Source organism: Heterocephalus glaber, unplaced genomic scaffold, assembly GCF_053883595.1.
Source record: "Heterocephalus glaber isolate CG9 unplaced genomic scaffold, H.glaber_assembly_v1.0 deba00001550, whole genome shotgun sequence".
NCBI lineage: Eukaryota > Metazoa > Chordata > Mammalia > Rodentia > Bathyergidae > Heterocephalus > Heterocephalus glaber.
In genome coordinates, this window is record NW_028258343.1 from 21,145,557 (window position 1) to 21,172,489 (window position 26,933).

The 26,933-nt window shown below is 42.6% G+C and overlaps 1 protein-coding gene and 1 long non-coding RNA gene across 3 annotated transcripts in view; one reads left to right on the forward strand and one right to left on the reverse strand.

Annotated features, from left to right (window-relative positions):
• Clvs2 (clavesin 2) overlaps positions 1-26,933 on the reverse strand; it is a 76,586-nt gene that overhangs the window by 21,951 nt on the left and 27,702 nt on the right. The gene's annotated exons all lie outside the window — the stretch shown is intronic.
• LOC106010685 (uncharacterized) lies at positions 503-26,617 on the forward strand. The gene is made up of 3 exons (XR_015442570.1): positions 503-848; positions 3,763-4,351; positions 4,620-26,617. It is a non-coding gene; the product is annotated as an uncharacterized LOC106010685 (long non-coding RNA).

Here is a 26,933-nt window from a genome sequence, read left to right on the forward strand (position 1 = left end):
TCCTTTATTTCATCTATAAAAAAGAACTCACACTTAAGCAAAATGAAATCCCACGGTTCTGGTACAGGAGGCTGGAGGCTGCATTTCCTTGGCTAAGTGAACGTCAAACCCCTGTAGGCTGAACTCCCTGGTGGGAGTGGAGCTCAGCTGCGCCAGGCCCCTTCAGCAAGCAGCTGCCTGGTGTGAGCTTGGGTCTGAAGGGCGAAGGGGGCATCCCTAGCCTTTCCCACAGCCTGCAGGGAGTCCTTACGCCAAATGAATTCGGATTCTACTTGGGAACATCAATAGGAACAAATGAAAGATAAAGGTGAATGTGAGACAACTGGAGGTATGTTTCTTTTTAATTTAAATTTTCCCCTGAATCAAAATTCTCCGGTCGTAACACGCATGCCAGAGCCTACTGCCATCATGACCCATGACTGGTGACTGTCCACTTGCCTGGATTAGCACCTGCCTAGCAGAACAATAAAGTACACTTCCTGGTGTGCCTGGGGGGTGTTTCCAGGGATGACTGGCAGGTAGGCCAGCCAACTGAAAGAGGAAGAACAGCCCGACTGTGGGGCACCATCCAATAGGCTTGCAGCCCAGGAGAAAGGCGTGTGAGGGAGGAAGTTGGCTGGCACCTGACCATGTGTGTCTTTGCCGCTGCCTGCGGACCTCAGACTCCAGCTCCTTCAGCCTTTCAACACAGACCCTCTGCAGGGAGCTTCCAGGCTGCGGTCTCTGGCTGGAGCTGCATCCGTGAGCCCTCTTGTTCTGCGGCTTCCGGCCTCTCAGACTGAGCAGCGCTGGATTCTCCTCTTCTCCAGCACGCGGACAGCCGCTGTGGACGCTCCTGCGCAGATGCTGTGAGTCTATCTAGTAACCCCCTGCCATTTATTTACGCATATTTTTTTCCTGTTGATCCTGTTCCTCTAGAGAACCCGAACCAGTTCACCTATTAAAATACTGTTTTTTATGCTATTAGTGATTTTGCAAATTGATTTTCAGAGCTGATGAACATTTTTTTCAAAAGCAATTTTCATCTCTAAGGATCACACCATGAAGCAACAGCAATAAACTGAGTAAATTGGAATAGCTAACGGTAAAATCTGTCTCCTTTTATATCAGTCTCATTTTTATAAACATGTACTTTCATTCAAAAGATTATTATAAATTTTAAAATGAGTCATACAGAAATACAAATATAGAATTTTTTAAGTTCTAAAACTTTTATACTTAAAAAAGTTGGGTGCATATAAACAATAAAGGGAAGGCTAAAACAAACACTGAAGTGACCTCCATTTGGACTAAGAAATTGAACGTGCTTGCTAACTTTGAAGTTGACTACAGTTTACATATTATTTCACCTGCTGTCATATCTTAGGATCTAATATTATAATTCCTTTGCTTATATTGTATATTACGGATATTATAAACAAATATGTAAATATTTTATTTATGTGTTTATGTTGTATTTTATATACTTCACTTATATTTTATATTTTACTCTGCATATGTGTGCCTTTAACATATACTATCCATTTTTAAATAGTGCTTATTCGTCTGTTCTCCTAGAACGCTGTTTCTGAGGCTTACTGTATGGTGGATGGTATACACGATGTAGCTCTAGACCAGGTGTCACTGCTGAATGCTGTACCATCATATGGTTCAGCATAATTCATTTTCTCTTAAATGCATGCTGTTATTCAGGTCCTTTTTGGTTTAGGTTTGGTTTTGGTTATGGTGTTTGGGGTTTTTTTTTTTGAGTTTTTGTTTTTGTTTTTTATCATTACCAGCGTGACTGATTTAATGATCACTCTTATGCATGAACCCAGGTAATTGCAAAGTATTTACCAAAAAGTGCTAATGTGGCACCAGACTCTACACATAAACCTGACACGGTAAGAGCACTTGTACAGATGCACACCCTCCTTCACAATAGTGCGTGACAGTTATCACTGACCCACTCACCACACCTGTTAGTCTACCTTTCTAATGCTTGCCCACATACAAGGAGCCCATCAAATAGATGCTTCTGTTTCAGTCATTTCCTAGTCTTGGTTTTTGCTCATTTGATAAATTTCATCAACAACAGCACTGTTTCACAACAAGTACTTTGAACACAAGTATTCTATTTCTGAGTCCTTGATTGTCTGAATTTACTGTTTGCTGTCTTTACTATTTTTTCATGCTATCTTGTTTATGGTAACTTCATGTTTTGCTAATATTAACTGTCAGGATCCCAAAGGAGCTGGCTTGAGGATGCTTTCCCCACACAAAGTCTGTTTCAGCTCCTACGAGGCAGGTGGCACTGGGGACTTGGTGTGGCCTTAATAGCCCCTTCATTACCCATGACCAGTATATACTCAAATCTCACATATTCAAATTGTTGAATAATAATTATATTATTGAAATATAATTATGAGAGGATTATAGTCTGAAACAACCAGGGGAGACGATTGTCATCATGAGTAATACTGATACTATTTTTTTCCAGCTGGTTAAAGGAATGGCCACACCCTTTCCGGTCAGCGGGTGCTTTCAGGCACTTCCCCCCACCACCTTCCCCGACGGGTGCAGCACCTGGAGGAGCACAGGCTGCCGTTCCAGGCCTCACTTTGTCCTTGACGTGTTCAAGCCCAGTCCTTGCTCTCAAATGTCCCACACCCCAAGTGCACACCAGCCTCGAAGCCCTAGGTCTACGGTTGCCCAGGCTTGTCCTGCTCGCTTGCTTTGTCCCCTCAGCCTGTGTGTGTCATCTCAGGGCACTCGCCTCATGACCCCGAGAGTTCAGCAATCCACCGGGAAGTATTTTCTGTCATGTATCCAACTACTCACAGCTTCACGGCAAGAAGAGCTTCAAGACTTTCAACTTGACCCACTGCTTACAGCAGAACTATGCTTCTAAAATACGCTTTTTCCTTTGTGATTGTATTAGTACATGTCTGTGGTACACAGTAAATACCTTCACCGTGGAGGAGTGGTGAACTTCGTATCCAGCCTCCATCCTTTCTTTCCCCTCCTGCTCCTGTCCCTCCCACCCCGCCCATCCCCAGACACTCCCGAATGAGCATTTGATCTCCTGGACAGAACTGAATGAACACACGCTGTCAGAGCTGCGAGCTGAGCGTCTTTGTGATGCTCAAACTCTGAGACTCCCAGGAGGCCATGCTGCTCCTCCCCTGAAACATGCACAGGCACCTTGAAGCTCTGCTGACCGTGAGGCTGGGCTTTCTTGGGTTTGCCTTTCTGTAACCGTGAGTGATCTGCACTGAAGCTCAGCTGAGGCACTGGGAAAGGGGCAAGAGCTGACTGTGCAATTATTAGATCAAGCTCAAGGCTCCGACTTAATCCACGGCCCAGACATCAGAGACTAAAACAAAACCATAATCCCTCATCCTTCTGCTGCTCATTCTGATCACTCTCGTTTCTAGCCATGCTCCTGACCTTGCAGTTACTTCCCATGAGGCCTCAGTGCTACAGTTTCACCTCCACGCCATGCCCAGCACCTCCATTCCACTCACTGCTCTGCATTCCTGCTGGAGCCCGTGAACTTTTGTCTCCCCTCCCCGACCTGGCTCTCTCCTGTAAGCCCCGACAGAACCCATAAGACTTAGCGCAGGCACCACCACTTCCACAAAGCTCTTTGGGTGCCTTCTTTCACTTCCTACCCTACTGCAATCCCACCAAGCCCACTCCCTGCCACCACCAGCACAGTGCCAAATCCATTGCTGCCCTGCTGCAGGACCCTGAGACACCTCTTTCTTTGTCCCCCTGCAGGACGGCACCGTGGGCTATGTGCAGAGACGTGTGCTCTCCGAGGTCTGTGGACACTGAGCCTGGCACCCACTTCCACTCCAGTCACGATCCCACCTAGAGGGCAGGGATGGGAGGTCCAAAGTGTGCATCGTGCAGCTGGGATTCTGAATAGGGGAACCTTGCAAGGACATCCGCCTGAGCAGGGCTGAAGGACCAAAAGGAGATGCTGTCACTTCTTGCCGCAGCAGTAGCTGCCAGGAAGCTTAGAGGGCCGCATGTGTGCAGCAGTCTGGACACGCTCTCTACTTGTGGGAGGCAGGGCCTCAGGGACAGCAGAAGCAAAGGTGGATGCAGCACTTCTCCTGCACAGTTGCGGGGTGGCACCCCCAAGCCAAGAGCTCCACAGCTCCCCTCCCACCCTAGCAAGTCCCTGGGCTACCTCTGCTTCCCATGTGAAGCGTCCAGAGGGATGTCTGCCTTGTGTACTGAACCGAGCCAGACTGTGTCTGATTCGCCTTCATTCTCCAGTACTGTGGAAGTGTGTGCGCACCCTAGAGCACAGCTGGGTGAACTCCACTGCACGGAATGGATCCTGATGTTTGCCATCTAGGTAAGTTATTCATCTTCTTGTGCCATGACTTCCTTATCTGTGGGAGCCACATGACAGGAACGCTGGTACTTGGGGTATGTGACATTATGGAACACACCTCCTCCACGCAGGGCTCCCTTCCTCCCCACCCACCCTGCTTCTCTACGTGGAAATGATCCCAGGGGTGATTCTACAACAGGGTTTAATGGGCAGTGATTTGGCTCTAAACACCACAGCCTAGAACAAAACAGCCACACCCAAGATGCTAACCATTGACTCCTGCCTGCAGCGCTCTTCAGGAGATGTGGAGACGTAGAAACCGCCCTGCAATTCATGAGAGCGCTGGAGGACCAGATGGAGTTAACAGAACTTCCGCCCCACAGGGTCCTCTGCTGCCTCACCCATCCACACTCCTGTTCTTCCTGGAGCAGAACGCTGTGTTCTCCACGAACACTGCCTTGCCCTGCCCAAATGACTCAGTGGCCACAGAGCTGGCTGGCCAAGGGCCCAGCAGAATTCAGCCTTATCTCCCAGCCTCTCCTGACAGTTCTCTCTGTCTCGAACAAATGTCTTCTCTGGGAGAAGGTGGACTCAGGAGCACCTCCAGCATACAACACAGGAGCTTCCACAACAGGGGAATGTGTGACTCACACACGTGGAAATACCACGGCGAATCCCATTCATTTGTCCACTTAGCATGTGCTGATAATTATGCTTAAATAATAGCAGACTGCTATTGCAAATAACTGTAAAATGAGAAAGAAAATCCTTTCTTTTCTCCTTGTTGGTACTAGGGACACCAAAAATGGGATGGATACATTCATCATTATTTACATTTATGTATGAATTATTCAATTATCATTACACAAAACTGTTTGCCTCAAATATCCAGCTATCAAAGAAGAAAAACTGAAAACTTCACTATTGGTATATTATTTACATTTATAAATTAATTTTGATGAAATATAAAAATTGTGCGTTAACATTGCGAGTAATACTGTCAGATTTGGGAAGAGAATAACAACATAATTTCTGGTGGAATCAGTGTACAGTTAACTGCCAAAATGAGGGCAAAATGAGCTGTTCTCTGAGGATTAAATCCACAGCTTTAGACTCGTTCCACAAGTGAGACTGCCCAGGCTCCTAATCCAATCAACCCTGTTCCATATCCTCAGTGTGAACACAGGCAGAAGTTACACTCGAAACTCACCCATTCAGAATTAATTCTATCAAGCTTTTTTTAAACTTGTTTTCTTTTTCTCTCTTTATGCACTATATGCATTATGGCAAAATACACAGTGATAAAGTGCAGCAACCATTACCTATAAATTATACCTTTAATTCCAGAACCCTACCCTTAAGCTGTACTAGGGTCTCAAATATTATAGTGTTTCTTTATAACTATTTTTGTATAAATATAAAATAATTTTATAGAAAGATGGACTACAAAAAGAAGAAGAAAATAGTCACCCAAATCCTTACCAACCAGAGACAAGAGGAAAACACTAAACTAGATGTATGCTCCCGATATTCTTCAGTTATGTTCCATGTAGACAACACGAAACTCTGCATAGCAGTCTGCACACCTGTGATCTTAATTACTTACAGCAGCTCAGAGGCATACGCCACACGCAGCGTCACTTTCCCTGAAAGCATGTCTTAGGGTAGTGAGGATTGCAGCAGCTGGCCCAGCGAGCTTCCTCAGTCTTCAGTGTGTTTCAACTTGTCAATATGAGTCTGCTTTGACTTGCCAACCACACGGTGTTTTCCTTAATAGATCTGTGGAGGATATCTTTTGTAGATAGTAGGATAATATTTGTACATCCATCTTTTAGAATTTTGCACTAACTTATCACAATGCGTATATTCGTCTTGTAGAAGATTCAGATTCCTTAAGGAAATCGAACTTGTTGCCACTGGCATTTGGAACTGCAGAGTTGACTGTAGAAGCTGTGATTTCAGTCTCATCCTTAATGGACAGAGACATCCAGGCAATCCATTCACTTGCTTTCATGACAGAAACAAAGGTTTTCCACCAAAGCATTCCAACAAGTGTCTTCTGCCAAATCGAAGAGAGAGCCAGGAAACTGTAATTACCAGTCAATTGGAATGTCTCTTTCTGTGTCTGCCTTGTTAGTGGTAATGAGCTGAGCCTTATTTAAATGAATGCAAGTAACAGATGAAAAACAAAAAGCTGGCCCCTCCTATCACAAAGAAATAAGAGTTTAAATAAAATTGTATACATGCAGGTGGACACTTCAGCTCCATTCTCTTAACTTCTAACTGCTCATTGAGATCTTTTGCTGTCCAGGTAGAAATACAATAAAGGAACTTAGATGGAAAAAATTGTGTACCAGTAAAATTTCACCAAGCAGTAAATGGATTGCTCTGAAAACATAATGAATACTACTTTCTTCAACCATGTTATTTAATACTTGGGAGTTCTTCATCAGAAAAAAAGAGAAAAAAATAGTTGAAATAAAAAGTGAATAATTATTTTTACAAGAAACAAGCCAGCTTCCAATGATATATGACATGTATTTCAAAATAAGCATTCAACAAGTCTATTTGATGAAGCAAACATTTAACAAAATATGTGAATGGCAGATTTATATTTTCATCATTGTGCAAAAAGCAGTGTCTTAATTTTAATAACTGTTTTAAGAAAGCATTATGGACTTAGCATGTTGGGTCATTTAAAAGAGTGACTAAAGACATAATTAATTTTCCATTAATAGGTGATTCTGTAGGTAAAATAGTTTTCATCTTTTTAAACTTTGGAATCTGAATATATTTTGAAATGATTCTGCCCTGCCAAAAGTGAAAATTCTAAATCCCAATATGCACGAAAATGTAGACAACATTTGAAATTCAATTTTTAAATCTGAAAGTGATTTTCTAGCTTCACGACTGCATACTTCACAGTATGTCTGTGCTGAGACTCAGCGAGATGCCAGCTATCATCTGGCCCAAATATATCAGCATTCATTTCTCCTCGAGATGGTCAACTCCGGTGCTCTGTGATGGCATACATGTCCCTTCAGACACTTCTATTAAAAATGGCCTTTCCCTCCTTTTACACACATTAATAGTTCGCTACAGACCTCGTGACACTATGGCTCCTAGAAGCTTTTCCTGGCGCTGTCCTTCCATGGAATTCAGCTCCCAGGCAGAGAGGCGTGCGCTCTGCTGTTTCAGTTCTCGGCGTCTGATTTTTAAGTCAATCAGAAGTAGTGCTCCAGTCTAATAACGCTACCTGGTAGTCTCCTCCGCAGCTTGCATAGAAGAAATCTTCACAGGACTTACTGGAGGGTCAGCTCCTCTCAGCGCACCGTACAGCAGTCCTGCCGCAGGAGCCCAGGGTTCTGAGGAAGCCGGAAGCCGACCTCTCGGCTGTGCACTGCGGGGCTGCAGGGCCCGCCGCTCCACTCGAAGGCAGAGGCACTGACTCCTCCACCGCTCGGAATTCACAATCAGGCACAGACAACGCGGACAAGAATGACTTTTCCTCCGCCACCTAACCGGACGGGGAGTAATCTTCTCCGCCCCTCAGGCCACAGCGGGGTCGGGGCTGCTCCAGCCCATGCCGCTTAAGGCCCAGAGGAGGGTGCTGCGGGGCTTCCGTTCCCCACCCAGGGCTGCACGGTGGGCCCCTGTCCGCGTGAAATGAGCGCTCAGACGTTCTTACATTAGGGTGATATTGTAATGCGGGCTGTCACCTCCAAACCTAAACTGTTTAAATCTAAGATCTGTTACCATAGTTTGTTTAAATCTGCAAAGAATAATCTTATTTTTCACCACTAATCATCGCTTGTCAATAACAGCTCTGTATTGATCTCACAGGGAAAAAAACCACCTTTTTTTCTTCGTTTTCTGCTACAGTTTGCAGAGATGTATTAAAATAATCTGCAAAGCTCTTCACTTCTAGGTTCCAGTGATAAAACTACTGTTTTCCAAAGTAAAACCAACAGCAACAACTACCTGACAACACAGTTATGCACCACGCAACACAGGAGCAGGAGCTTTCATTTGTGAGTGAAATGGGCGTGGCCTTCTCACCCTCCTGCTGCTTTCCTGTCAGAGGACTGGCAGGGCCCACAGCCTCACCCTGAGGACGTGACGCGGGGCTTATTCGAGTCAGTCACTGCCCACTGCCGGGGTGTGCCTGACACTACCGAGCAGAGGGCACCGGGACAGGCCGAGAAGCCACCCGCACAGGAGGGACCAACTCCAACCCACTGAACATCACGCAAGAACCCGAAGTAACGCGTTGCTACGGTAAGCGCTTTTGTTAAAGTTGAATTCCCAGCAAAGGGAACAAGTAAGTGCAATTTCCGGTTAAAACAGAATATGCAGTCATTGTCATGATCTACGTGGAGGCTCCCAGCGCCAATCTGCAGCTGACAACAGGAACAACTTATGTTGCTCCAGCGGATATCAGTAGTGCATCAGGTGACTTGTAAACGCCTTTCCGTAGCATGCATCCAGTAGTGCCGGCATTCCCAAACCCTAAACTGGCAGAGGGGAGTGAGCAACAGAGCTGTGGCTAGAGGAACTGGAAAGAGCAGAGGAAGAATCAGGCAAAAGCTTTTCAGTCGTGTGAAACTTGTCAAGATTGTCTCTAATGATGACGATGACATAAGGGTTGAAAAAATAGGAACTGTCTTATTCTGCTACGGGAACGTAAATTGGAGGAATATTTCTGAAAGAAACTTTAAAACCTACTTCTACGTCTCTTAATTCTAGACATCACTTATAAGGAAATGATTAATAGGTCCAAAGTTTTATGCGAGAATGTTTTCTTCAATGTTACATTTTGTAATTAGGAAAATACTGGAATCAATTTAAATTTACTTCAACAAAAGAGAATAAATGAATGATTTATTTATAATATGGGATATTGAAGAGTCATTAAAAAGGTATGTTCAAGGAACTAATACAAAAAAAAACCCTAAAATATAATATCAGGTTAATAAGCTGGGAAAAATTAATTTATTTTCTAAAAAGGAATATAAAAGATTTGTAAAATACGTCAAAAGAGTCACCTAACTCTGTAATAGAACAATACATGACTTTTAGTTTATTATTTGCATGTTATATTTTTCACGTATTCAAATGTTTTATATTTTTAAATGGCCATGCACTACATGTGAGTACACTTGCGTGTATGTATAGTATAACACCAATATATATCACATGGTTTTTTAAAAAATCACCACAAAGACAGCAATATCTAACCCTCTAAGCATTGAGTTAAGTTCATCAAATATTTACTGGAAGCTACTTAAAGGTGGGAAATGTCTGAGGAACACACTGAAGAGTCGTGACTTTAAAGAGTTTACACTCTACTAGAGAATAATACTGTAAATCAAGGAAAGATAGGTCCCACAAGGTATTGTAGGGTTAAAGGAGAGGAGGAACGAGGGGCTGAAGAGGAAAGATTCACAGAAGAGGCTGCAGTTGGAGTGGGTCTTAGGGAAGTCAATGGGAATCTGGCGAGCGAGCGTCTCAAGCAGGAGGAGCGATAAGAGGAGGACGGGAAAGACTGGGCCACCTCTGAGCGCAGCTCTTGGTCGGGGCTATGTCTGCAGTTAAACCTTAAATACGAGGAGGCCGTGGGCACGTGGTGAAGAAAAGAGTTTGGGGCCTGCTTGGACAGCCCGGGCTGCCGGCCAGAAGGCTTTGTGCCTGCTTGAGAAGGCAGTGGTATGTTGGAGCTGTGCTACGGGAACAGGAACCTAGCAGTGCTGTGGAGCTTGACGAAGAAACTTGGCATGTTAATATTCATATTTTAGTCCAGGCACCTTAATGTGTACATCTATAATCTCAAGTTAAACAAGATAACTACAGCTTCTTCTGTTTGGTTATTTTTAAATGACCAAGTGACCTGTTCAGTAGACACTCACCTGCCAAGAATGCCCCGCTCTTCCCACTGCCCTCTGCTGGGCAGCAGGGGTAAGACTGTGAGGGTAAAGGGTGCACCAGCCACCAGGAGCGCGGGGCTGATGGGGATAAAAGTGGAGGGAGGCTCTCAGACGTCTGTAGTGCTTTCCTTGGGGTTAAAAGTAGTGATTTTATGTTTCGACCTGCCAACTCTGATGAGGACTTGCAAAATTTTCTACTTTACTAATTGCAATGAGAGATAAAATGACGACAGAGGTGCAAGGCCAAAGCCTTTTACCGTGGAGGTAGCTAAAGCCTGACTGTTAGAGATAGAAGGGCAGGGCATTAACCCTAACAGGAAATGGGAGGGAGACAGGGGCTGCACAACTTGCCAGCGATTGGATGTAAGGACACAAGAGAGAGCGACTGTCCGCCCGCGGCTTGCAGCATTTTAATGCTGCTTAGCCGAGAGACCACGAGTGGCACTGGGAGCTGAAACAGGAACAGGATCATATTTGGGGAACGTGGTGTGTCCTATTTCCAGTGGCAGCCAGCTGTACACACGCAGGTACCTGTAAGCTAGGGCACCTCGGGCTGGGGTGGAGATACAGGAAGGCAGAAATGCAGCAAGAACTTCAAAGATTCATGAACCCATAGCAGTCTGTACATTTTTAAATTCTAGTGCTATACATTTTTCTCCTGAATGTAACTTCTGACCAGTATCACAGAATTGGCTATGGAAGGAACCGGAGAGAAGCAGTTACTGATGATTTCCAGTCTCTGGCCAGCACACTCTGAGCTCCAGCACCTCCCTCAGAGCTGTGTGCTGTGCACATGGATCGTGAAGCTGTGGGCGATAAAGATAGCAAGAGAAGATCTAAAGGCGGCCCGGGCACACGGTCCTCAAGGAAGCCGGTGGACAACAGCGAGGCACAGGCTGAGCATCCCCTCTCCCCGATGCCAAGGCGGAGCACCCAGTCTGCCTCTGCACAGCCAAGCTGGGAAAGTCAAGGAGGCAGGGGAGGGACAGAAGAAGGAAGACGTGCCACACACGCACCAGCTCCCCACCATGCATATGATCACTACGTACAGCAAACCGATACCAATAAAAACAAGAATTTAAAACGATCTCCTGCAAAGCTACCTAATCTGGGAATATTTACTTTATTTGTTAGTTTGACAGCAAGAAGGAAATGAAAGTTCAACTTGGGATCATTACTCCCTTTCCAAAATCCAAACACTCTTGATGAATATACCCCTAACATCAAAAGAAAAGAACTTCTAATTCAATGCTTCAAAGATTTCACTGTGCTTTCTTGTATCTAGTACAAAATCTTATAGATTCTTGTCAATTTTGCTTAATTTAAGAAGATTCTAATTAAACCACCAGGAAATTCCCAAGGCCTAAATAGCACTTTTCTTCTTTATCTTTACACCCTTTGCCTTAATTGGTCAGTAATAATTGCCTAAAGCTATTCCCTAGAAAGTTTCTTCCACATAACTGTAGTTTTCCTCCAAATAAGGGTTGTCTTTTTTTTTCATGTGATACTCAGCAAGTTGTTTGGCGAGATCCACCGAAGTAGAGATGTCAGTGAGTGCTCACTGCCCATGGCGCAAATGTGCACTCGAGGTCCCCACTCACTCTTAAATCTTATGATGGAACTGGACAGCTCACAGGCGTCTTTGGCCCTCCAGTTCACGGAAAAAGCTATGCAAGCTTCTCCACTTGTCTAAGCATTCACCTCAGGGGACCACTCACATCCACATGGAGCGATTACCCCTCCATTGCCTCCATCATGATATATAAAGAAAAAACTATTTCCAGCAAGGTTACTACTGCATAATGGAAGCACTCCTTTTCTGAATAAATAAATGACGTTTGCAGTGGTGGCTGCACACAGCATGTGGATATGGGTCTGTGTGATTATTTCTCCTCACTGAGCCCGATCAATACACAACATATGTATATATGTCAGTGTTACGCAAATCCGATTAATTTGAGTGATGAATTTGCATTAATGATAAAAAATCCTTCCAGCTTAAACTCCTTTGGAATCCAGAGCAGAGATAAAAGGAGACTGTATTCATCGTTCTCCCATCCATTCTTGATGGCTAACTAAACACAACTGTGAAGCCAGGAACAAAGCCCAAGCAGCTGACATGGAGACAACATGTGTCGTGTTAAACATGGAAGTTTGTGTGACACACTTCGACTCCTATTTTGATCTGTGTATTTTTTATGAAATCAATGTCTATTCTTTAGAATAGAGTGTCTCAACTGTGTGTTACAATTTAGGTGGTTTCTAGAGGTTTTGAGGACAAAATGCAGAGACATTTCTCCAGCACCTTTACCTGCAGCACCCACCCCACCCCAAACACGTAGCATGTCAATGGTTCAAATCTTGATTCTCCCTTTTCCCTAGCACTTTAACATTGATGCATTCATTCTGGAATAAAACGTTCCCCACGTTGAAAAAGTCATCAAAAACTTCCTTTATATGTAAAAGCTAACAAATAGGTAAACCTTATTTTGAAGAACTGTGCTTTTATCTCTCTTACACTGTATTTGCCATATACATTTGATCAGAAACAATGACAAGACATCATAAAACAAATGTTTTCTAAGTACAACCCTACAATATTCTTCAAAAGACATTTTTTCTCATTCAGCAACTAGTTACTGTGCTTACTATATATTGGTGCAATACTACCAGTGGGTGCAGACTCCATGGGACTCACCCTTTCCCCATTTGTCAGCTGCCTGCATTTATCTACCGCCTCCCCGATTCTTCTTTTACTTCTGAGTCTTTGTAAACTCGCAGGAAGTTTCAGAAACTGCTCTGAGTGGCTCCCGCTGCCCTCACCCACCTTCCCGAGGGAACAGAACACTGACCACACTGTCTGCAGGGATATCTGTGTTTCATAAACTTCGCAAGCACTCACTTGTGGATGCCTAAGTTTGTTGTCTTGGCAGCCTTGTGTGAAACCACCGCCATACGAAAGATTCAGAAACGCTCGGTCCACGCCAGGCTCCCGCCCAGTGCCCTTCATGTCCACCCAACCCTGTGACCCCGGCTCCTAAACTCTGAAGCCCGCTGACCTCCCCCTGCCTCAGTCTCACTGTTCTGTGCAGTGCAGGTGTGCAGATGCTGCAGTTCGCCACCTTGGGGACTGGTTTTTCTCATTTGCTGTAACACCCTTGATAGCTCTTAACATTGATCAGTATCAATAGTTTTGCTGTTTCTTTGGGTTTTGTTGTCCTTCTTTTTGCTAAGTAATATTCTGTAGTATAAATGTACAGCAATGTTCAACCATTCACCCATTTTGGGACACTTGTGCATTATTTCCAATGTGGTAACACCAGAGAGCCTCCTTCTTAGGATATTTGTGTAGAGTTTTGCGTGAACATGTGTTCTTTCTGTGTAGAAAATGGTCCAGAGTGCTAAGCTGTATGACTCGTGTTTGGTTGCAAGAGAAACTGCCACATGTTTTTCCAGCGGGACTGTGCTACTTCACATCCTTCGCAGCTGTGTCTACAAGTTCACTTCTCTAGATCTTTGCTAGCATTTCGTATTTTCACATTTTTAAACACTGTAGTTGTTCTGAGACATAGGTAGCAATACCTCACGGTAGTTTTCAATACATTTCCCTAATTTCAAATATGTTAAACATCTTTTCTTTCACGTGCAGAATTGTCATCTCAATGTCTGTTCATGTTTGAACCATTTTCTGATTGGATTTTCTTTTACTGTTGAAGTGTTTATGGGTTTTACATCTGACCTCCATAAAAATCTTTGCTTGGCCATGTAGCTTGAAAATATTTCCTCCCATTGTGTTTTTCATCTTCAGATTGATTATTAATTGAATTAATTGAATTAAGAAGTCTGTGTTGTTTTTCATTTATAAAATGCCCATAACTTTTTAGACACATCTGTCGTTGCTCGGTCTCGCATTTGTTCCTGAGGAAGTTGAAGTCATAAGGTTTAATTCCTACTTCATCGAGCTGTTATTAGTCAAAGCAGGCATGGAGTTGTCTGCTTATGCCACTTGGCTAAGCTTTTGTATTCACTGGTAAGTGGGAAAACGGTCAAAATTTGAGTATTAGACTGCACTAAACATGACACTGAGAATCCACTCCACACTCTCCTACACAGGGCACTGTTTCAGCCACCACAACCAGCAGCCCCTCTCACACTGTTCTTGTTTAGTCAAAGGAGAAAGAGAACTGTATTTTGCTGAAGATATATTAATTTAAGGAATATTTTAAGTCCTGTTTTCCTAATGATTGCAGTTTACCATCTTGCAGGCCGTGTGTTTGCCATGTAACTCAAAGTTTTATACCCTGTGTTTGATCAGAAAGCCTTAGAACTGAGTATTTCCTGATTTAAACAGCAAACTGGGTGAATGTACTTGTCTCCCCTTCTCTCGAGACTTCTTTAAAAATAACAGGAAAGGAATATTTTTAGACTAAATGAAAATATCTACAGGAACATAAGTAGAGGAAAAGCATTATAAAATAACTTCAAAGCTTATTTATTTACTGTAGCACTGGGGATTGAACCCACAGCCTTCCCACTGAACCCCTGACATCCCTAGCATTTTTCTTTTTTTTGAGACAGGGTCTCACTAAATCACTTAAGTTTCTGAAGCTGGCCTCAAATTTGAAACTCTCCTGCCTCAACCTTCTGAGCTGCTGGGATTACAGATGACACCACTATGCCTGGCCTCAAAGTGCTTGTAGAATAGAAAAAAGGAGATAAAGACCTGGAGGATAAATCAGATGCAATATAGGCATAGAAAACAAGAAGGGAAAAGGAAGCATATCAAACAAGAGTGATAGCTATGAAGCCAGACTGGAACCCAATCAGAAAATGACTGGGCTAAAAGAAGAATTGTTTTAAAAGAACAGAAATGATTTCCTAAATAATGTTACAAGAAAATAACTGTAAGACATTGGCAGTCATAGTGGGGAAATGTCTATTTCTATTTTTTTATAAATAGGTAAATATCTTAGTTGATATTGTTTTATCATGTCAAGAGTAAAAGAAGCAAAAATAAGAGCAAGATGCTATATAGTGAGGCTAATGGAACAAAAAAGCTGCACTATTAGTAGACATCAAATATATTCCTGAATGTTTTAGTAGACAAATTTGGAATTTTACTCCCTGACAATCTGCTGGAAATAGGCACGTACAAGATTTTCAGCTTCTTTTATTTCCCAGATTTACTGAGGTACAGTAATTGATAAATGAAAACTGTATCTCTGTAATATTACAGCACAGTGCTTTGAGATGCACTGTGACATAATTACCACACACAAGCTCACGAGCGTGCTTGTGACTCTAGGCAAGTTCCAAGTTTACAGAATAGCATTATTAAGTATAGCTGCCATGCAGCACATTACGTGTCTAAAACTACTCATCCTGAACAATTAAAGCTCTGAGCCTTTTGCCCAGCTTCTCCCCATCAGCCCTTGTGTAGCAGATGAGTAGGAGTTATAAATGCCATTTGCTTTGACAAACAGAAATATCCTAACTAACACACCTAACACAACAGAAACCCACCCTTCCTGCATTTCCTCATGAACCTAATAAAAAATGTTCCAGAAAGTGTTAAGAGTGTCCTTGCAGGGCTGGGGATTTAGCTCAGTGGTTCTACTGCCTGCCTCACAAGTGCAAGGTCTTGAGTTCGATCCCCGGTACCAAAAAAAAAAAAAAGTGCCCTGGCACAATTATTTTGACTCTGCCCTAAAGCAGGGCAAGTCAAGTAGCACTTACGGCCCTAGGATTTGCTCCGATCTGTTGGGATGAGCCAGTGCTGGTCTCAAATTCTACCACGAATTAGAAAGTATGTGCTGTCCCTTGGGTCTGCACAACCAGGCTCTGTCTGCTCCAGTATCACCTGGACGTCAAAGAGCACTGGGAGCTATGGAGAAACAGAGAGAAGTGGATCTGGGGAAAAGGCACCAAGGTGGCCTGACTTTTATGCTGTGCCAGCAGAGAGTGAGCAAGTCTCCAAGCAGGCCATCACAGAGAAGCCTCAACAACAGCGGACTTGAGCCAGCAGAAATCTTGACTTCACAATGACTCCTTCCTGCTTCTCACTGCTAAGAGAGCTGAGGACATTAAAACAGAACATTAGACAAAGTTCCTAGGTAACTGGGACGCCACAGGAGATGAAAATGACACATGACTTCATGGGTCCAGTGCCTTATCTGAATCTTATAATAGCTCCAAAGGCCCAGGAATGAGATCAAAGATGAGACACAGGTAGTGCTGAGCAAGAACTAAATTTGCACACTTTGATTAACAGCAGTTTAAAAGTCCATTTCAAAGCAACAGGGAAAAATGGTAGAAAAGAAGACCGTGGAATATTAAAGACAGCTCTTCCCTGTTTGCTGTGGGCACTGCACACCTTGCTGAGCTCTGTGTGGTTTGCTAACGTCCAGGGTGCAGAGTCCTGAGCCTTCCACCCAGAGAGGGCAGAGCTCTTCAGCTCGAGCAGCACTCTCCGCATAGGCTGATCCCTAAACCTGGCACACACGGCTTTTGACAGCACCTGCTTCGCTGGTCTGTGCTGATACGCAGGCTCCTTGCTACTCTGGGCCCCATCATCGGACAGGGCGTGTTAGAAATATGCTTTGGATACCCCACGAGTGGACCAGCAGTGCATTGCAGCCGTGACCACAGCTCCCCACTCAATCCCTCAGATGTGCCTATAAAATGCACTTGTCCTGTTGAGTCCAGACTTAGCCCTTCTACTACTCTGTGTGAACTAAATGTGGGAATCTTATTCCTACTTTCCTCCTTCGTGAATGCTAAAATACAACATAATAAACCCGCTTTCTATACCCAAACACGTGTCCATCATCTCTGTCCTACGACCACTTCCACCGTCCCTTAGGATATAATAATTCCAGCAATGTATTTTCTTTCATTATTTCCCCACACTTTTATTAGTGCATGTTGTTTATGTTCATGGACTTCATCTTGGCAACTTTGTCCACACAGGAAACATACTTCAATCACTCTCCCTGCATCATCCCCTTGCCCTGCCTCACCCCTCCAGTTTCACATGATTTGGGGGTTCAGCTCCTATGACATATTCTGTTAACCACCCTTACACCCCCTCCCTCCCCTTCTAAGGGTACCTCAGTTTAGTCCTCTCCTTGGGTAAAACCTAACAGCCTTTGGTCCATTTGGTAGGTTGTCTGCACTTTGCAAAGCATTTTTATTTTTAACTTAACATAGCAATTGGCTATTTAATGATACACTCTTCTAAAGCTAGGAAATATTGATCAAAACATATGTGGAGTAATTATTTTTCTACTTCAATGCTTTAGTCGGTTTGGGTGACCCTAACAAGAATACCACAGATGGGTGGCTCACACCACTGCTTCTCACACATCTGGAGGCTGAGCAGCCCAAGGGCAGGGCACCAGTGTGGCTGGACCCTTCCTGCCTTCCTCTCGGGGCTGGGCTGGGGGCATCACGTGTGACTCTCATAAGATCTGAACCTCATCAAAGCTTTGCCCATGGGATGCAATTACCTCTGAGCAGCCCGGCTTCTAAGTACCACCTCACCAGGGATTAGGGTTTAAAAGACAAATTTTAAGGAAGCATAAGGGTACAGTCCATCTCTTTGAGTATGAACTTAAAAAAGGTGAATTTTGAAAAAAGATAACTGGAATGAAACCGTACTTGGAAACTATGTCATGAGAGAAAGGGTTGAGGAAACAGGTCACACAGATTTGGAGAAGAGAATTATGCAAGTGAGAAATATTAGATAGCTTCAAATGTTCAGATAAATACACCCTACATGTCTTTGAAAAGCTGTTCCATGCAAGACAGTGCCTTAGGGAGGGTGTGCAAGCGCTGGTCCAGATCAGACGCTGAAAGGTCCACAGCCGGGTTTTAACCAGACTAAAGCAGACTTGTGCTGCCAAACTCAGAGACGAAAGGGGCTGTTTCGAAGTGGGCACTAGCACCAGACACGAAGGTTCCAGACAAGGCACACTATGCTTTTCTTTTCTTCCTTTTTTTAAACTGTACGTTTGCAGCACATAACCTTTTCATTTGCCATGGGGAGTCGGTGCGTGTACAGAGCACATCTTAATTCTTTTTTCATCCTCTTCCCCTCTTTCCCTCCCTCTGCTTCCCATCTCTTGGTCCTTGCCCCATTTGAGAAAGATCTCTCTCCCTACTTCCTATGTCCTATCTTTTATTTGTTCTTTATTTATATTTTGGGTTTCTCATAGAGAGAAACCATGTGATATTTAAGCCTGTGTGTCTGATTTATTTCACTGAACATCAGGGTCTCTGGGTGTGTCCATTTTCCTACAGATGACTCAACTTTATCTTTCTTTATGGCAGAGTGGTACTCCATTGTGTGTAAACCCCACATGATCTTTATCCATTCATCTGCTGATGGGCACACAGGCCACTTCCAAGATTTAGTGATTATGAATTGTGCTGCTGTAAACATGAGTATGCATGTGTCTCAGTACTGTGACGTCTTCAACTCTTTTGAGAAAATACCTAGAGGGGGAACAGCTGGGTCAAATGAGATATCTAGTTTTAGTTTTGGGGAGCAATCTCCATCCTGATTTGCACAGTGGCTGTGCTAATCTGACACAGCCTGTGCGTGTGTTGCATATGTACTAGAACTGATGCAGACTTGCAGTCAAGAATTCCACAGAGAATCACACAAAATAACAAGAAAGAGAGTTACTATTGGATAAGAAAGATTATGTTCAGAAGCTTTCTGGTACTTTAATAACTCAGTTTAGCACTCATGTGTACATAGTTTTAGTCAGGAAAGTTTGACAGGAAAAGTAAATGTGCAGTAAGTGTACCTAACAATTTAAGCATATGAGTGATTACGTCTAATTTACCAACATCTGAACAGATTTTAGAAGAAAAATGAATGTTTTTATTACAAAGTCATATAAAATGTTATGCCATTGATGGACTACACTGAAAATTCACAGAACATGAACATGATAAACACAATTTATCACTGGTCGCTAAGCAAATGCAAATATAAAGCTTTTTGAGCAAATCTTTTCTGAAAGAGATTTTCATCATTTATTTATTTCTCTTTAACAGCATGCTAAGTTGGGCCCTGCCATTGTCCTGTTAGAAGCTCTGATGAATCTCATGAGCAGGGCAGGGCCAGGCCTGACTGCGCACCAGGGCAGGGCACAGTGGAATGGGGACAAACTCGGGAAGGGTCAGAGAAAAGCTGTGACTCTGGAGGAGGGCTCGGTCGGCAGCGGGCTGCAGCTGGTCACTGCCCTGACTGCTGAGACAGACAAGGGGATGGCAAGGGGCCCCCTGGTCCTTTCGTGGTCACCTGACCGGCTATTACGTGGGCTTCCACGGGTCTAGGAAAGACTGCTGCCCAAGTCTCCATACTTTAAAAATATCCCACTCAGTGAGTAGGGCAAGAGGGATACAAGGATGCAGAAATTAATGATGCCACATCAATTTTTCTATTACCACTTTCGTGGTTTTTTTCTACTCTCCACACCGATTCTTCATTCTTCATAAAATATAATTTAATCTCAAAGTTGTTCCAATTTTGATCCACCTATCAGATGATTTCTTCAGTGCATCTGTCTTGCCATTTTTAGATCAAACTTTCAAATCAGACTGCTTAGTTACTATTGTATTCATAATGTGATATACGGATTTTTATTGTTGTACCTTATCGTGTTTGTCTGTACGTACAAAACAAGATACCTCTCCACGTACCCGTCATGTCATCTTGTCTAACCCAACTTCCAACTCTTCCATAACCTTTCTAATACTTTAGTCCACATATCACTGTTTCCACCTCTAAATGTTCAAGCAATTCCTGCTTGTGAAATTTATTTTGTCATTTATTAAATTGATTTTAATAACATTGGGACATAAGTACGAACAACATATATTGGGAAAGCATAATTTAATTGACAGCATATGCTTTACTTCCATTCTTTTGTCTTTAATTGAATTCATCCATAGCTATCTTATTCCACATTTACATAAACATATTTTTAAATAGTGCTATTGATGGCTATTGGAATGAATTCAACTTCCTTCCTTCTACCAAAAACTTATTAGTGTATTCTGGGTATAATGTTAGTATGATATTTGCGATTTTTATACCTGACTAGTGGCTTTATAAAACATGATTTTAAAAAGATATATGATCAGGCCTGGGATTTAGCTCAGTGGTTCCAGTGCCTGCCTTGCAAGCTCAAGGTCCTGAGTTCGATCCCCCGGTACCAAAAAAAAAGAAAAAGATATATGATCTTTCACATTTTGCATTTCTGTTTCTCTCGACTCTGCTTTCCTATGTCTTGTGAACTTCCTTTGAGCCCTGCGCCCAAGTCTGATCCATCACAACTATCTGTACGAGCACTGTATCATTTTCTTACCATGAGCAGCTGCAGCTGCCTGATGCTATTAATTCCAACTATGCTAAATCTTATTCTTAAAATAGAAACTAACCTTCAAACATGGCATACCATATATTTATTTGTTAAGTAATTTATTTTGTACTGTATACAAGGACTATTTGAAATAAAGTTTCTATAGCAAAAATATGTTCCAAATGGACAGTACCTGAAATGCAGGAAGAAAGAGAAAATTTCACTATAGTTCTACCACTCTTATATGATGACTGCGTCCATTTCAATGCATTTTTCTTTTTGAGAAATGTTATTAATATAAATATGACAATATTTTGCATTCATTTATATCACACATATCACATATTCTTAACATTACACATAACTAGTTCTCATAAACAAACTCTTTGTAAATGTTACTCCTAACATTAGATATATCATAGAAATCTGCCTCTCCTTGACTATTTCCTTCCTGTGTGCTTGTTAGGTGAGCCAGCATTTTGTAGCACTGTAATTATTATGATATATTTTATAAACATATAACATGATAAATAATGTTATGTGTATTAATTTGGTTCCTTAGGTAATCGACTCTGAGATCAAGATTTGCTTACAGATGTTTTATTAAGGAGTAATTTTAGGAAGAAGAAAACTCAAAAGGATGCAGGAAAAGTAGACAGAGGGAGACATTCAAAAGTGACCAATTGACTGATAAATTGATCACACAGTCTGCTATCACTACAGCAGAGGTCTCAGCTGATTCTACAAGAAGCTAGAGCAGGCATGACCTTTCAGAGCTGTCCGGAATGGAGGACAGAGGGCCCACGTCCGTATATCTATGGCTACCTTCCTGCTTCTGCTTACTTTCGCTCCCTGGGTGGGGCACAGCCTCTGGCTGTAAAAAGAGTCCCTGTAACCAAGAGGGACTGGCAGGGAGGAACTCAGCTGAGGCTCCGAGAGCAACTGGCTTAGGGCAAGAGGGCATGCGGGAAGCACACGCCTTATCTATTATGTGCACCACTTGGAGCCACTTGCTCCGTAGTCTGTGCTCATCCCACCTGCAAACCCCAACTCCAGTTTTCTGTTTGGCTTATTTTTCCATTTGGAAATTGGAAATAGAAAAGTAGCAGGACACACATCAGCTTTCCCCACAGTAGAAGTCTCCCTACAGTAGGGCTCTCCAAGCACTTCCTTCTTCCAGTGGGTTTCTCCCAACGAGGGGAAGTGGGCCCAGGTCTGTGGATCCACTGGGCCTACTGTGAGTCAGATCAGAGCTCGAGCTCCATTTAGTCACCTCCTCGGCCCCATACATTCCCGCTGTATTGGGAGGAATGGGGTTTAATAGAGGCATTTAGGTCCCCAGGTATCAATGTCAATGTGTCCCTGTGTCACACACCCTTTGAAAGGGCTGAGTAACTCCTCCACTCCAGTGTGCAGTTACTTGGGTAAATGGCTGTGCACCTACTGAAAAATAACTGATGAAATAATTGCATTCGCTTGGTGTTCCAAGGTCTTTCTCCATGAGGACCTCTACTCTTTAGTTCATGGATTTAAAGTCTGAGAATTGGCTCAGATCAGGGAACTAGGCATGATATTCTAACTTCATATTGAGATAGCTCCCACATTCTCTTGATTTATTAAGGCTGAATATATTAAGTAAGGCTTAACTGTGTTCCATCTTTCTTTCTCACTGGAATGTGTATTTTAATAATTATATACATACTTATATACTTTCCTTGGTACCAGGACCTCAAACTGTGCTGCTCATTACAACTGCACTCAATAACTTCTGATGTTTGAATGCCATGACCTGCCCAGTATTATCCAGATTATTTTTAAATCCCATCATCCCCATTGCTCAGGACATTATTTCTCTAATGTATTAACTATCTTCCCCATAATCCTTTTGATTAGTACTTCTACTGAACCTTTAAAAAGCCCGAGGCGTTGATCTCCCCAGTGTATGTTTTCTCACGATAATCCCATCCCACTTCCCATCTGGTGATAATTTTCAGAATCACAGCTCTACAATATGTCTCTGGTCCACTGAGAACCAGTGGCTGGATCCTCCTTGCCGACCATCTGGTGAATTAGTCAGCTGAACTAAGTGTTGTTCTTGCCATTGAGGAGATCCTCAATCATCTAGTTGAGAATATGGAGGAAAGATATTCATATTAATCATGTCTTTACAAGGACCTTCATGTGGTTTCCACATAAAAAATTTGTGATATTCTTATGAGCAAAAATTCCAAGTCACATTCGAGAACAAACCAGTGAGTCCCATTACTTAAAAATAATGAATAACTGAGCCAGGAATTTAGCTCAGTGGTGCCGCACCTGCCTTGCAAGTATAAGTTCCTCAGTTTGATCCTCAGTACTGAAAAAAAAAATGAATAACTATTATAATCATATTTAACCATTGTCTTAAAACCTGAAAGTCCAGGGCCAGTTACCATAAACATCTGAGAGAAAATGACTTTGGCTTTTTAAAGGTACATTATTTATAGAAAATCAAGGAATAAGGCTACTCTTTTTATACTGAACTTGAATTGGTGAGTTTCATATGACTTTCCGTTTGACTGATTTATCACACCCTTGTCTAAAGAGTCAATCTTGGCATTTATTTACATTCTCCTCTTGAGCACAGGACAGGCAAGAATTAATTTTAACCTTCTCTGACTGAGCAGCATGCCCATCTATTTCATGTATTGTATCTGTTTAATCCTCATAATGACACCAGGTGGAAGGTGGTAACCTCCTGCTTTAGATGTGATAACACAGGCAATGAAGAATGAGATCAGGTAGGTATTCTGTCCAAAATTAAAGTCCATACATGGCAGAGACAAGATTTCAGCCCAGGATCCCTGACTCTAAGGTCTGACCTCACCTGGCATTGTCAGGAAAAGAGATGACTTTGCTGTAAGTATGTCCCATATAATTGTCCTCCAAACGAATCTTTATGAGGAAAACAAACTATGAATGCACTGAAGCTTTCTTAGGTAAAAGAAGAAAATCTCTTGCCTCTTGGTGTGCCCTCGTAATGAACTACAATGCACAGTACATTGTGTACTAGCTTAAGAAGGCTTCGTGTAAATAACACTGCAGAAAGTCTCTAAGAGAAATGAAATGGACTGAAAATTACACTTTCAACTCCAATACGTGAGCTTCCAGTAAGCAATTCCACCAATACAAAAACACAAATAATGAAGAAAAACAGGTCTTGTAGAAACAAATTTGGCCAACTGAAAATTTTAGCCCTGATTCACATACATAATCCATGAGACTCAGGGATGATGGAATAAAACCCATTTTTGCAGTGACTTCAACCTGTTTTGAGCATGAGAAGCTCCTACATCACAGGCTTGGGTCACCAGAGAAAACCAGGGCAGAAAAGCAGAGCAGGGGGAACCTGAGCTGAACCCCGGGAACTCCCGAGGTGCTGCTGATGTCTTCTAGGCAGCACTGGAGTCACTTTAATGCACCTTGAGGGAAGGGCCCTGGCCACTTCTACTTCCAGCCTGTGTGAAACTACAACACAGCTCCTCGTTATTCACAGATGAATCTTTTCTCCCAGTTCACTCTCGAGATAACCTCTCCAAGGTTAGCAGTGTGGCTGTAACCCACTCTGCTCATCCACCCTGTGAAAGTTCTCTTCCAGTTCTGTGGAAGCCACCACTGTTCTAAGAGGGGAAGAATGTGCTCTTCCTCATCCATCTCAGGAGAGATGATGAGATGTTCAGGGTTAATATTATCTTCTCCTTCTTTCCCAGTACTGAGCATTGGACCTGGGCCTATGCATACATCCCTACATCCCTTCATCCCTACAGCTTTTTCATGGTTTTTCTTTTCTTTAAAATAGGGTCTTGCTAAGCCTCTAAAAGTCACCCAGGCTGGGCTCCAACCTGAGGCCCCCTTGCCTCAGATACCCCAGGTGCATATTTTTGAAGTCTTCTTTTAAAACTGGGTGGTAAAGTTTCCCACCTGAATCACTGCCTAGGAAAAAAAATCATAAACATGATTTTCTAATTTTTAGAGTCTTAGATCAGGTCTTCCCATACTTACTTATCAAGCACTATGGTTACACCCCTTGGTATTTTGAATTTTGGAAATAAATGTATGTATCCTATATTTCACAAAAGAAAAAAGTCTCTCCAGGGATTCCTATCAAAGAACGCTATCATTCTTACCATCATCTTCATCATAACACAACTATTACCACATAGAAAAATAGGGACTCCTTCAAGCCTTAGACTTAAATAAAAATGGTGATTCTCGACCTTAATATCTGTCATTTTAATGTCATAACCTAGATAATGGTTGGCTTTAAGGCATGAAGGCCCTTCCAAGTCAATGTGGAAGATACTGAGCACAATTCCTTCACCATCCTCCACTCATTTAAATGGCAATGAACAGTACAAAGTAATGAATTCACGACACTAAAAACCAATTCAGAGAAACATTAGTAAATTAGGTATTTTATAGAATTTTGGAAGATGAAAATATATTCATTCTGCCTCCATTAACTGCTCTTCTCTACTGTTAAATGTAACTAAAAAATCTGACATCACCCATAAAACAAGCTAGGGACCTTGGTACCCAAACACTGACATGGTGACATGGTAAACAGTAAGTTCCCTGAGGTTTTATTTCCTCATATATCCCAGTTTCAGCTTATACTCAATAGTTCTGATAAAAATCTTATTCTCAATTACCCAAAGGTACAAACAAAGGTACATAATACAAGTAGCATACAAAACCTTTAGGTAGTGACCAGTTGTTCCACACTAGCCAAATACTACAGAAAAAGGTAATCTCATCCAAAAAGGAAAAGCAGAGAGATGAATCTGAAGTCACTCCCACACCAGGCTGCAGTGAGCAGCCCCACACCCTGACCAGTGTGCAAATGACCGGACCAGGCTGAGGAAGCATCAGGACTCAGACACTGCTGTCAGTGTTAATGTTGTTGGTGATGGTGTAAAATGGTGTCGTGACACTTTATCGTGCAGGGAGTCACGTGGGGCTCTTATGTATAATTTCCCACAAATGCACATGAATCTAAAAAAATTGACAAAAAAGACACATATATCATGAAAAGGACAGATTATGATACATAGTCCAGAGGCTTAAAAAGACAAATTAGAAATCCAGGGCATAAGAACACAAAAAGAAAATCCAAGAAAAATTTTAAGAAAAGAATAGTCAAAGTTTCCTTTTCTAAAAGAATTCACTGGCATAGGCCCCAGCCAGAGGCCTGCCCAGATACCATCAGTAAGTGTGTGCAGGCCCCAATGAGAAGTCCGCCCTGACACCAGCAGCTCAAGTGCACAGGCCCTGGCCAGAAGCCCACCGGACAACAGCTACACAGGCATGCAGGCCACAGCCAGAGGCCCACCCAGATACTATCTGTAAGTGCATGCAGACACCAGCCAGCATCCCGTCCACACAACAGCCCAGTGGAGAACTCAAGGCCATCATTCTGAACCCAGGAAGTGGCACAGTGGTGAGCAATAGAGAGAAGACCTCTCTGAGGCTTGTTGAGAATTGAAGCCCACTGGGAGAGCAAAGAGTCTCCCTCAATAAAGGTGCACCAGACTGCATCAGTTGAAATGAGAAGACACCTAAACAAGACTCAAAAACAGACTTCCAGGTCACCAAAAGCAATCCCAAGGGGCAACAAGATGGAACAATCTGAAACTCAACCACCTGGACTCCCTGAACTGGCAATGAAAGAGGATCTGGAAAAAATAAAAAACAGAAATAATTTCTCAGATAACAAGAGAGATTGTGTCCATAGCAAAAGACATGTGTAACTCTAGAACAGACACAGATAAAAAAGAAAAATAGAGCTGAGGAGGATGATGCAATCCCAGCATAGGAAACAAATGGAATCAACAAAACAGATCCAAACAGATATCCAGGAGATTAAAAACTCCATTGAAAGTATACACCACAGAATGAGCCAATGTGAGGACAGAATATCAGTTATAGAAGACATGATTGTGATTAGTAACCAGGAAAAGAAAGATTTCTTAAAAATAGCAAAGGACCATAAGAAATCAATCCAGCAGATGCTAGATGATGCAAAGAAGAATAACAAATCTGATCAAAGTCAATGAAGAAACGAGGAGATAGTGGAAATGACATAAAAAACTGTTCACAGAAGTAATGGCAGAAAATATCCCAAGCAGGGAGAAAGAATCTGACATACAAATAAGTGAAGCATATAGGACTCCAACTAGCCATGATATAAAAAAAATCTATTCCCAGGCATGTAATAGTCAAGATTCCAGAAATGCAACAGAAGAAAAAATACTAAAAGCAGTA